This window comes from Narcine bancroftii, chromosome 6 (assembly GCF_036971445.1).
Source record: "Narcine bancroftii isolate sNarBan1 chromosome 6, sNarBan1.hap1, whole genome shotgun sequence".
NCBI lineage: Eukaryota > Metazoa > Chordata > Chondrichthyes > Torpediniformes > Narcinidae > Narcine > Narcine bancroftii.
Genome location: NC_091474.1, coordinates 223,418,297 through 223,428,329, shown reverse-complemented (window position 1 = coordinate 223,428,329; position 10,033 = coordinate 223,418,297). Strand labels below are relative to the sequence as shown.

Sequence of the window (10,033 nt, the reverse complement as noted above, 5' to 3'; positions counted from 1 at the left end):
GAAGAATACTGAAATAAGATATAAAAACACTACATGGTCTTGTTACAATTACATAACTGCATTTGAATATACAAGTTCTGTTCAAACAGATCACATAAATGTTCAGAAACCACTCAACATTACCAGATATAAGGAAATTGTTTGTGTGTGTGTGTCTCTTAATAATGAGAGAACAGAAGCAGGCATTCAAGAACGGTGCAAGTTCACAAGCAGTAAGTTAAGGCAGTTCTTTCATCCTTCAAAAAGAAACATTAGGAACTGGGTTGGAGATAGTGTTAATATTAATCAGAATCTAATTGCAAACTGGAGATGACCTGCCACACACAGATGAAACAAATAACACAGTGCAGATGTACAGTTTATCTTCCATACTCCGAGGTGCCAAAAGAAAACTGTGCTTTTCAATTTTGTTTAGATTTTATGAAGATTGAAGGCAAGGTATTTATTGTAGAATTTCAACATTGTTAATGTAAAAATGAAACTTTGTAACATTAAATTTCAAAGACTTTTACTCAGATCTTTGCCTTTATTTCTCCATCATAAGGTCGGTAAAATGGCCATATGAAGCTGTAATGTTTATTTTAGTCTGGGAACATTTTCACCCTTTGCCAAACCATTTTTGTCCACCTTCGCTTCAAAGTCAGGAGCCTGTTTACTGAGCGTCTATCTGAAATGATATCACCCTTCTTACATGGGCTAAATTTCAATAACCTCGAATGTATGTTGAGTTGGAAAGCAAATCCGCTTCCTTTTCAAACACTCCACAAATAACCCCTTGAATTCGCAGGTTCTAACAGGATATGACTTTTTAAATTAAAATTTTTAAAAATTTAATTTTAGACATACAGCAAGGTAAAAGACCATTTCAGCCACGAGTCCATGCCTCCCAATTTGCACCCCATTAACTGACACCCCTCGTACGTTTCAAACAGTGGGAGAGAACTGGAGTCCATGGGGAAAACCCACACAGACATGGGGAGACCACACAAACTCCTGACAGACAGTGCGGGAATCAAACCCTAGTCCCGATCGCTGGCACTGTAAAGGCATTGTATTAATCGCCAGACCAACAGTGCTGCCCTATTTAATATTAATGACTATGAACGCCGATATTCTAGTTCCTAGAGTGAATAAAGAGAAGCTGGAAGGACTCAGTAGGTCAGCCAATGTCTATGGGGAGAAGTGGTCAATGTTTCAATTTGGGATCTTTTAATCGATCTTGATATAGAGTGCCGCTCCGAAAAGCTGAGTGACTAATTTCTCTCTCTGGGTGGTCCCTCCAGCAGCTCATTATTTTCTCAAGATTCCAGCACCTGCAGTTTTAGGTTTCTCCTTATTTGTGGAGCATGTTTCAAAGTGAGGAGATACCCTGTGAGATTAAAGTGGATTAAGTTATCCTTCTCCAGTCATTAATATAGTAGGGAGTGAGAACAACTGGAGAGGGGTTTCAAACAATTACTTTTTAACTTTCAGTATTCAAATGTTAAAAGTAGTGATTGGGACCAAATACAAGAATAAACATTTTTCTGAGCTGGGTGGGGAGGCTTCTGCTACAAGTGGGACCCGTTCACATTGGCCATGATCTGGGGCTTCAGGCCCATGCTAGTGTTATGTGCATCATAAGGACTCACTTTTCACTGAATGTGGCTGAGGGAAGCTACTTTCAGTGATACATTTGGAAAAATAAAAATATAAAAATGCATCTCTCGAAATTAAAAGGTAGCCCACATTTTGAGTCTGGGGGCTTCATGAGGAGAGTTGGAAATCAGGCAGATGGCTGAATAAAATAGGAGCATGGTGGTGGGGGGGGGGGGGGGGAGCAGGAGGATAGGCAAACAGGTAAGAGGAAATAGGTGGGAGCAGGTGGGTCTATTTTGCACACATCTTCCCTGGTCCCTTCCCTCCTCTCCACATGGAACAAGGATAAGGGTTCCCTCGTTCTTACCTACCACCTCACCAGCCTCTGCATCCAGCATATAATTCTCGGCAACTTCCTCCACAAATAACAAGATCCCAGCAGCAGAGACATCTTCCCTTCTCTTCTTCCTACTGGGCTTTCTCCCTCTGTGACCACGTTTCTCATCTCTTCCCACCAATCCCCTGTACTCACCCCTGTGATCACAAGAAGTGCTACACTTGCACTTACACTTCCTCCCTGACCACTTTTGTTTCCGAGTGAAGCGACACTTCACTTGTGAATCTGCTGGGGGGGTCATTTACTGCATTCAGTGCTCCTGATGTGGCCTCATCTGCTTTGATGACACTGGATAGAGATTGACCTTCTTTGGGCTGTCCACTGGCCAGCCTCTTCATACCATTGCCACACTGACATATCTGTCCATGGTTTCTGTACTGCCAAGATAAGGCCACCCACACACTGAGGAACAACACGTAATATTGCATCTGGGTAGTCTCCAATCAAATGGCACCTCCAATTTCCATTTACCCCCTCCCTCTGGTCTCACCCTTTCCCTCATCCCTCTTCTCTAGCTCACACCCCCTTCCCTTCCCGATCAAAGAGCTACCTTTCTTAGACCTCTGCCCTCTCCTTCCCGATCAAAGAGCTACCTTTCTTAGACCTCTGCCCTCTCCACTATCACCTCAGCTTCTTTCTCTACTCCCCCCTCCCACCTGTATCCACCCATCACCTCTTCCTGTTAGCCTGTGCTTCCCCCTTCTACCGGCTTTTCATTCAGGCAGCTGCCTGATTTTTGAAAATCCTAATGAAGGGCTTGGGCCTAAAATGCTGACTGCCCTTTTACTTCTTATGGATGCTGTGAGACCTGCTGAGATTCTCCCGCACTTCAGTGTATTGCATTAGATCCCCCCCCCCCAGCACCTTTCCAAATGTTTTATTAATGGAACTAATTTCTGCAATTATAACAATGGTAAAAAGAGCAATTTTCCTCCACCTTTCTGTCAGTGATAAACACAAACAGTTTAACCTTGTTGGGAGTTGTACTTACACTGCCCTATATACACATTGTTTTTCAAAGGACAGCTTTGTTTTGTCTTCTCAAACAACTACAAATTTACAACTCCAAGACACTTTGAAGAAGAGATACGATTAAATTAAGTATTCAGTCATAATTGGTGTCAGGGCCCACACCCATGTCCGTCGATTTTTTAAATGCCATTGCGAATTTGATTTATTACTTCTGTAAGTAGTTAAGTCCAACTGTCCTGACAGAAGATGGGAATACATCAGGATTTATCCTGTCATTGACATTCCTGATTTAACTGGCCAGTGTCAGGGATTTATTTTCAATTAGACCCTCCTGGCACGACACAGATGAAAATGAGCAAAGTGGTGGTTAGAATGTGATAAAGGACAGGCATGAATACAGCTGTGGATTTGCTCTCTGACCTGTTTTAGAGAAGCATTTCATATTTCTTGCATTTCCAAGTGAGAAATGTAACATATATGTCGAATGATTTAAGATATTTATTGTTTCTAAGTGTTGGCAGGAATTAATAGATTCATAGAAGATAGGTGTAGAAGGCCATTCAGCCCTCCGAGCTTGCACACCTGTCAATACGAGCATGGGTGATCATGTAGCCTCAGTAACTTATCCCTGCTTTCTCTCTATACCACCTGAACCCTTTAGCCATAAGGGCCCTTATGAATAAATCTAATGAACTTGCCTAAACAACTTTCTGGGGTGGGGTGTTCGACAAGTTCACAACTCTCTGAGTGAAATAGTTTCTCTTCATTTCAATCCTAAACGGTTAATCCTTTATCCTTAGACAGTAACCCCTAGCATTGCACCTATGTGACCACTTTTGATTTTTTTATTGTCAATGTAGGTCAGTATTTTGTATGTGTGTGTGTACCTAAGAGATAGACAGAGTGGGGGGGGGGGGGGGGCAGGAGTATTGTATATTAATAAGCATACCTAGAACAGCTGGGATGATTAACCAGATCAACTGGTGGTCAGACAGATGACACTATAAAGGCAAAGGAATGGGAGGGGACAATGGCCTTGGTCACTCCTTCAAACCTTTCTTTTCAACTTGTGGATCTTTACAGCCCTGTAACCATACACCTTCAGTTAGCCACCCGTGTCACGCCATCATACCATTTGTAGACGGAGGGTTTGAAAGCTATGGGTCACTGGCAGTACTGATGCGCTCCTCAAACCTCTGACGGGAGGGGAGAGGGTGTGATTCATGACTTCATAACATTCTTGCAAATACAGAGTAGAAGCTAGTCAAGTGCTTGCAACAAGAGAAATCTTGTGCTGCTAAAGGTAGTAGTGCAATTTTCAAATTTAGACATACGGCATGCTAACAGGCTCTTCTGGCCCATGAGCCCATGGCCCCCCAAATACACTAATTAACCTACAAGATGGGAGGAAACCGAAGCACTCAGTGGAAACACTTGCAGAAATGGAGAGAACGTACAAATTCCTTACAGACAGCGCCAGATTTGAGCAGGTGTCTCCAGCACTATAATGGTATTGCCCTAATGATAATATGTATCGTCACAATTCAACACAGTAACACAGTCCCTGGCTGGTGATCTTGGAGGTTTGGATGTGTGAATGTCATTTACTTCATGAGCAGGCTGTGTGACCTTTGATGTCAGTGTGTGTGTGGGTGTGTGTGTGTGTGTGTGTGGGGGTATGTTGTGTGGTTGTATGGTGTGTGGGTGTGTGTATCTGCGCGGGCATGTGTGTGTGGATGGATGTGTGGGGGGTGTGTGTGGGGATGTGTGTGGGTGTGTGGATGTGTGTGGGCGTGTGTGTGAGGAGAGAGAGAAGTTAATGGTACAGGCAGCGGTTCAGTGGTTCCATCATATTTGGTGCAGACTATTTTAAAAGTTCATGGTTCAATAATTAGAGAGAGAAAAATAATTTCAGGAGTAGGTAACTAAGAAATGGAAGCAGTAGAAGCAGGTAGGGGTGCTGGTTACCTACATTTAGAAAAATTAATGATCATACCGTTCAGTTTAAAGCTGACAAGAAGGAACATGATAACTTGTTACTCAAGCTTATGTTTGGCTTCACCCTGACAACAGATGAGGCCAAGGTCAGACATATCAGTGTAGGAATGATTGGGGGGGGGGGGGGGGTGCAAGTTCAAATGATTGGCTCCGGGAAGCTCTTTTAGACCCACACACAGAATATAGGTGATCACCATGGTGAATGGAGCAGGAACCACCCAATCTGTTTATTTCTCTGAAACTGGCCACCATATACCTGCCAGGGACAGAACCAATGCGACTTCTTGCTTTTGTGTGTGCGCGCGCGCGTGCACACGCATGATATGAACATGTGTGTATGTAAAAGCATGGGTGTCCATGTGCATGAAAGAGCATGTTTGCACGTGACAGTGCATGTGCGCATGTGTGACAGTGTGTGTGCATGAGAGCGCGTGTGCATGTATGTGAGTGGGAGCACTTGTGTGCGAGTGAGAGCATGTATGAGTATGTGTGAGCATGTTTGTGTGTGTAAACGGAAGCAGATGCCAACTCCATCACAACCTTCCCCTCACCAACCACGGGAAAACAGCTACACTGGATGGGTACAAGCAAAGAATGAGCTTCTGGAGGTGCCATGTCTGGTAGGCAGCATTCATGGGTAGAAATGGTCAGTCAATGTTTCAGGACTGGGTCCTTTATTGAGCATCTGCGGCTTTTTCACAATAGGCAGGCACATGGATGGGAGAGGTGAAGAGAGAAATGGGCCAAATGCTGACAAATAGGTAGACAACTTCCTCGGCTTGGACGAGCTGGAAAGAAAGGCCAATTTCTGTGCTGTTAAACACTTCGAGCACAGTGCTGGGTGTTGGTGCACTCTGTTGAATGGCATGGACCGAAAAGCACCCCTCCCAAGTGAGGTGTACCCAACAAGGGGCCACTTGGAAAGGGATGGGGGGGGGGGGGGGAAAGAAAAGTGGAAGGAATGGAGGATGTTATGCATTTTTTCTGGCACCTTGGAAGTTCTGGATCGAAATCATAACCGAGCAAATCAACCGATCACAGAGCAGATCAGGAAGTAAGCCCAGGTGAGAAAGGAAACCTTGACCACTGGTGGCCAAACAAAATTTAGAGACAAACGTTGCAGGCAGATTATGTTTGGTAAGGACTTTGACAGATTCTGCAAGGGAGGTTGGTAAAAAAGATTCAGTTACCCTATAAATTAGTAAATTCAATTAGACATCAGATTTGCAGATGACACAAATGTTGTAGTGAAGGAAGAGTTTCAAAGCTTGCAGCGGAATCTTGACTTGCTGTAAAAATGGTCTGTAAAATGGCAGATAGAATTTAATGCAGACAAATGTGAGGTGATGCACTTTGGGAGGTCAAACCTGGGAGGCACTTACATAGTAAACAGTTGGGAAATATAGACTATGGTAGAACAGAGGGATCTCCGAATTCAGACACATAATTCCTTGAAAATGGTATCACAGGTAGATAGGGTTGTATGGAGAATATTTAGCATAAATCAAAGTCTTAAGTTCGGGAGTTGGGATATTAGTTGAGGTTATATAAGATATTGGTGAGGCCAACTTTGGAGCATTGTAAATGCAATTTTGGTTATTTAACTACAGGAAATACTTCAAGGATGTTACAGGGACTTTAAAAGCTGAGTTCAAGGGAAAGGTTGAAAAGATTAGGACTTTATTCCTTGGAACATCAGGAAATGAGGGGCAAAAGTAAACAGGCTTTTTTCCCACTGAGGTTAAGTGAGACAAGAACTCGAGATGTGGGTTAAGAGAGAAAAGTGAAATGTCTAAGGGGAACATCTTCACTCAGATGGTGGTGAGAATGTGGAACATGCTGCCAGCAGAGGTGGTGGTGGAGCATTTGATTTCACCATTAATGATCGGATAGGTACATGGATGGGAGGAAAATGGACTAGATGGGTTGAAGGGTGTGTTTTTTGTGCTGTGGTGTTCAATGATACACTACTAGTTTTCCCTTGTTTTGGATTTTGGAAACACAGTGGCTGCAGCCTGGTTTCAACTCCACCCTAGAAATGAATTTAACAACCGAAGCGCCAGCAGTTGGTTCCCAGAAGGGGAATTATGTGGACAGCAGATGAAAACCCATTGCACATGCAGAACTATTGCACAAGGTCTGAGAGGTGGTATTACGTCCAAAATCTCATCTTGGTCAACATGTACACAATGGACAAAATGTGCTATACATTGATGCCATTTTATGCAAGCAAAACATACTGCCAAGCATAACATCCCCAGTCTCAGGAGTCATCAATGATCGCCAAGATTTTTTGCAATGTCATTACCTAATGAGCTAATTTTTCATCTTGTTTGTCCTGATGGGCTTCCAGGCCTCTGTGACAAGGACACCCTCTTCTTCCTCCAGAAACCTTATACACCTACCCTTGCAATGAAACTCTATATGTCCATTTACAAAATATTTCTAGCGATTGAAGGTTTAAATTGGGAGCCTCTATCAATGGATTTTTTTGTTCAATTATTATTAGGGAATTTGGATGTATTAGAAATACTTCAAGGGAAAACTATTTTGGCTAATATGCATGGATGCTGATGAAGCTGTAATGGTGGGAATACTTTGCCCGGGGTCAGTTTCAATCCAGGAACTGCTTTCACTTGTCCTGCGAGTTGTGAGGTGGCTGATGAAGCCCATATGGATCTCTCATAAGGAGGTGCTTGATGGGACAGGTGGGACAATGAAAGGTTTGGGAGTTTCTGAATGCTCTCAGTTAAGGGACTTTACAGAGCTCTATGTTGACATGACCTGTTCACGGTAGAATCATTCTCACTATACCAGATATAATGTAGCAATGCCCTTAAAAGAGTTCTATCATGGACCAGAAATTTCCATAAGTTGGTGGGTATGTGACACTTTTTCAAGAAGGCTTTGAGAACATTATTACCTCTCACCTCCCGCTAATCTCTTGTGGTGACTGAGAGTCTGGTGGAGGATGATATGAATAAGAAGGCCAGCCAAGAGAGTTGGCAGAAGTAACTGCAATGTTCTGGATGTAGGTCTGGGAGAGGACATTGCTGCTACTTTGTTGATGTTGTCAGTTGATATAGAGGATTCTGTGGAGACAATGACAGTTGCTTTGAACACTCCAGTGCTTTGAGATGTTTGCTGTAGGTAGTTTATATCTCAGAAATGTACAGAAGGGAAAGGATCACTTCCGTGCGATAGCATCGTACTGGGTTTCAGAACTGCTTTTCCTCAGATAGGCAGGGATGTTGTGGTGCACTGAAAGATGCTGTGAACTTCCATCATTTATTTCTGCCTTCACGGAGACATCTTCACCTCCCCCTCCCCAACACGTGGCAAGTAGTCTGTGTTTCTCAGGGTGTTTTCATGACCCTTTAGAGTTGGGCTGTATGGTAGACAACAGGAGAAGTTGGGAGAGGACCATTGTTTTGTAGATAATAAGTGTAAGGTTTATTCTATAACACACTTTAGTGATTGAGCAGACAATGATGGAGCTCAGCCTCCGCACACACTGGCCAGTGTGTTATCTGTGATATGCAGCTTTATGGTTGAATTGACTTTGGTTCTGGAAGGAAGATGATCGAGGATGAATGGTTTCCCACTTGACCTGTGGATCAGCTCCACTCCAGCAGGAAGCATGTTGGAGGCAAGTTGCAACATGGCAGTGAAAAGGATTAGGACAATTAATGGAGGCAAAGACTGTTATGAAAATAAAATGATTATTAATGAGGAATATATCAAATGTGGCTCTTGATGGATGATGACTGCCTTTTAGCCCAGATTATCATTTTTTGGGAGCTCTGGTGATATTCACATCCCTGTGGTCTCTCATTCAGGCATTGGGTGAATCGAACATTTACCTATGCTTCCATTGGGAATGTTCCAATGAGGTCTTATACTTGTCTCTTAAAAAGAAACCAAATCGCCAAGCATTTTGTCAGGTGCAGGATTGGGGTGGAGACTGATCTTCTCAACTCCCTCTTGGAGACCCCGCTGAGTGGTTTTTTGACCCTGATATTGAAGCTGATCTCTCGCTGGGATAACGCCTCATTCGAAGATTCAGCGTTTGGGGGCAATTTTAATTGGTCTGGATCTGCGGGAAACTGGCGAGATTGGATTACGCCCGAGTTCTCACGTGAATCAGGTCAACTTGTCCGACCGGCGGCCAAGTTAGCTTATGCTTCTCCAATGTTTGACCGCCCAACGTGTTATACAACGGGAAACTGATGGAAAGCATCAAATGAGAGATTTAACGATCATGGGCGTTTCTTTTCAGCTCCTGTCTGGACACAGAAACTTCCTGGAGCGCATCCGCAGCTCCCCAAAATAGGCACAAGTTCTGTTTTGTTTGTCCATTGAACTGGAGCCCAAATACAGTGCGGCAGGTTCGCTGACCAGGGCAAGGCTGGCGTGTCCCCACGCGTGGCCATTCTACGACTTTCAACATTCCTTGCGCACGATCCGGAGGTGTCTCCCTCCCTGAACTCTTGTTCCTTCGCCCTTGCACGCCTCGATGCGATGATGGAAACAGCCAGAGACCTCGGAGAGGCACAGCCCCGTCTCTAATCCGGCCTGCGGTGGAAGGTCCCTTTGCGGGAAGAGTACCGCTTACGTTAGAGGGGCGAATCGACCAGATTTATGGGATGATCCTGACAAACTCCCTGGAACAAAGTTGGGCCTGACCAAACCTCACCCGAATGTGCCCAGACCTCAGCTCCTGGCGCACCTGAGTGAGAAGGGGGTTGTGAGCAGAAAGGAAAACGAAGTAGTATTTAAACCAATATTAACTGATCGAAAATGCAATCTCATTCTCAGGTATTTTGACACATACACCTCACTTCAACAACCCGCCTCAAACTCCTTATCCAAGTCTAGCCAATTCCAAGACTGGCGTCAGAATTGTAAGGTTTTTTTTGCTGGCTGCATGCCATTTCGGCATGTTACAGTAACCAGGGACCCGCTCTGAACCGCAAGAGCATACAATTTCCTTTCATCTTCCCGCTATTTAAGGGGGGGGGGGGGAAGACAGACTGCAGTTAAACAAGTCTTCAGACGCTGTGAATGCACAGATTGCAGCCCGCCACT

The 10,033-nt window shown here is 44.1% G+C and overlaps 1 protein-coding gene across 1 annotated transcript in view; it reads right to left on the bottom strand.

The window, feature by feature from the left end:
- sobpa (sine oculis binding protein homolog (Drosophila) a) overlaps positions 1-10,033 on the bottom strand; it is a 427,151-nt gene continuing 417,118 nt past the window's right edge. The window contains exon 10 of the transcript XR_011340735.1: positions 1-9,674. The gene's annotated coding sequence lies outside the window, so the exon portion shown is untranslated. The remainder of the gene's footprint in view (positions 9,675-10,033) is intronic.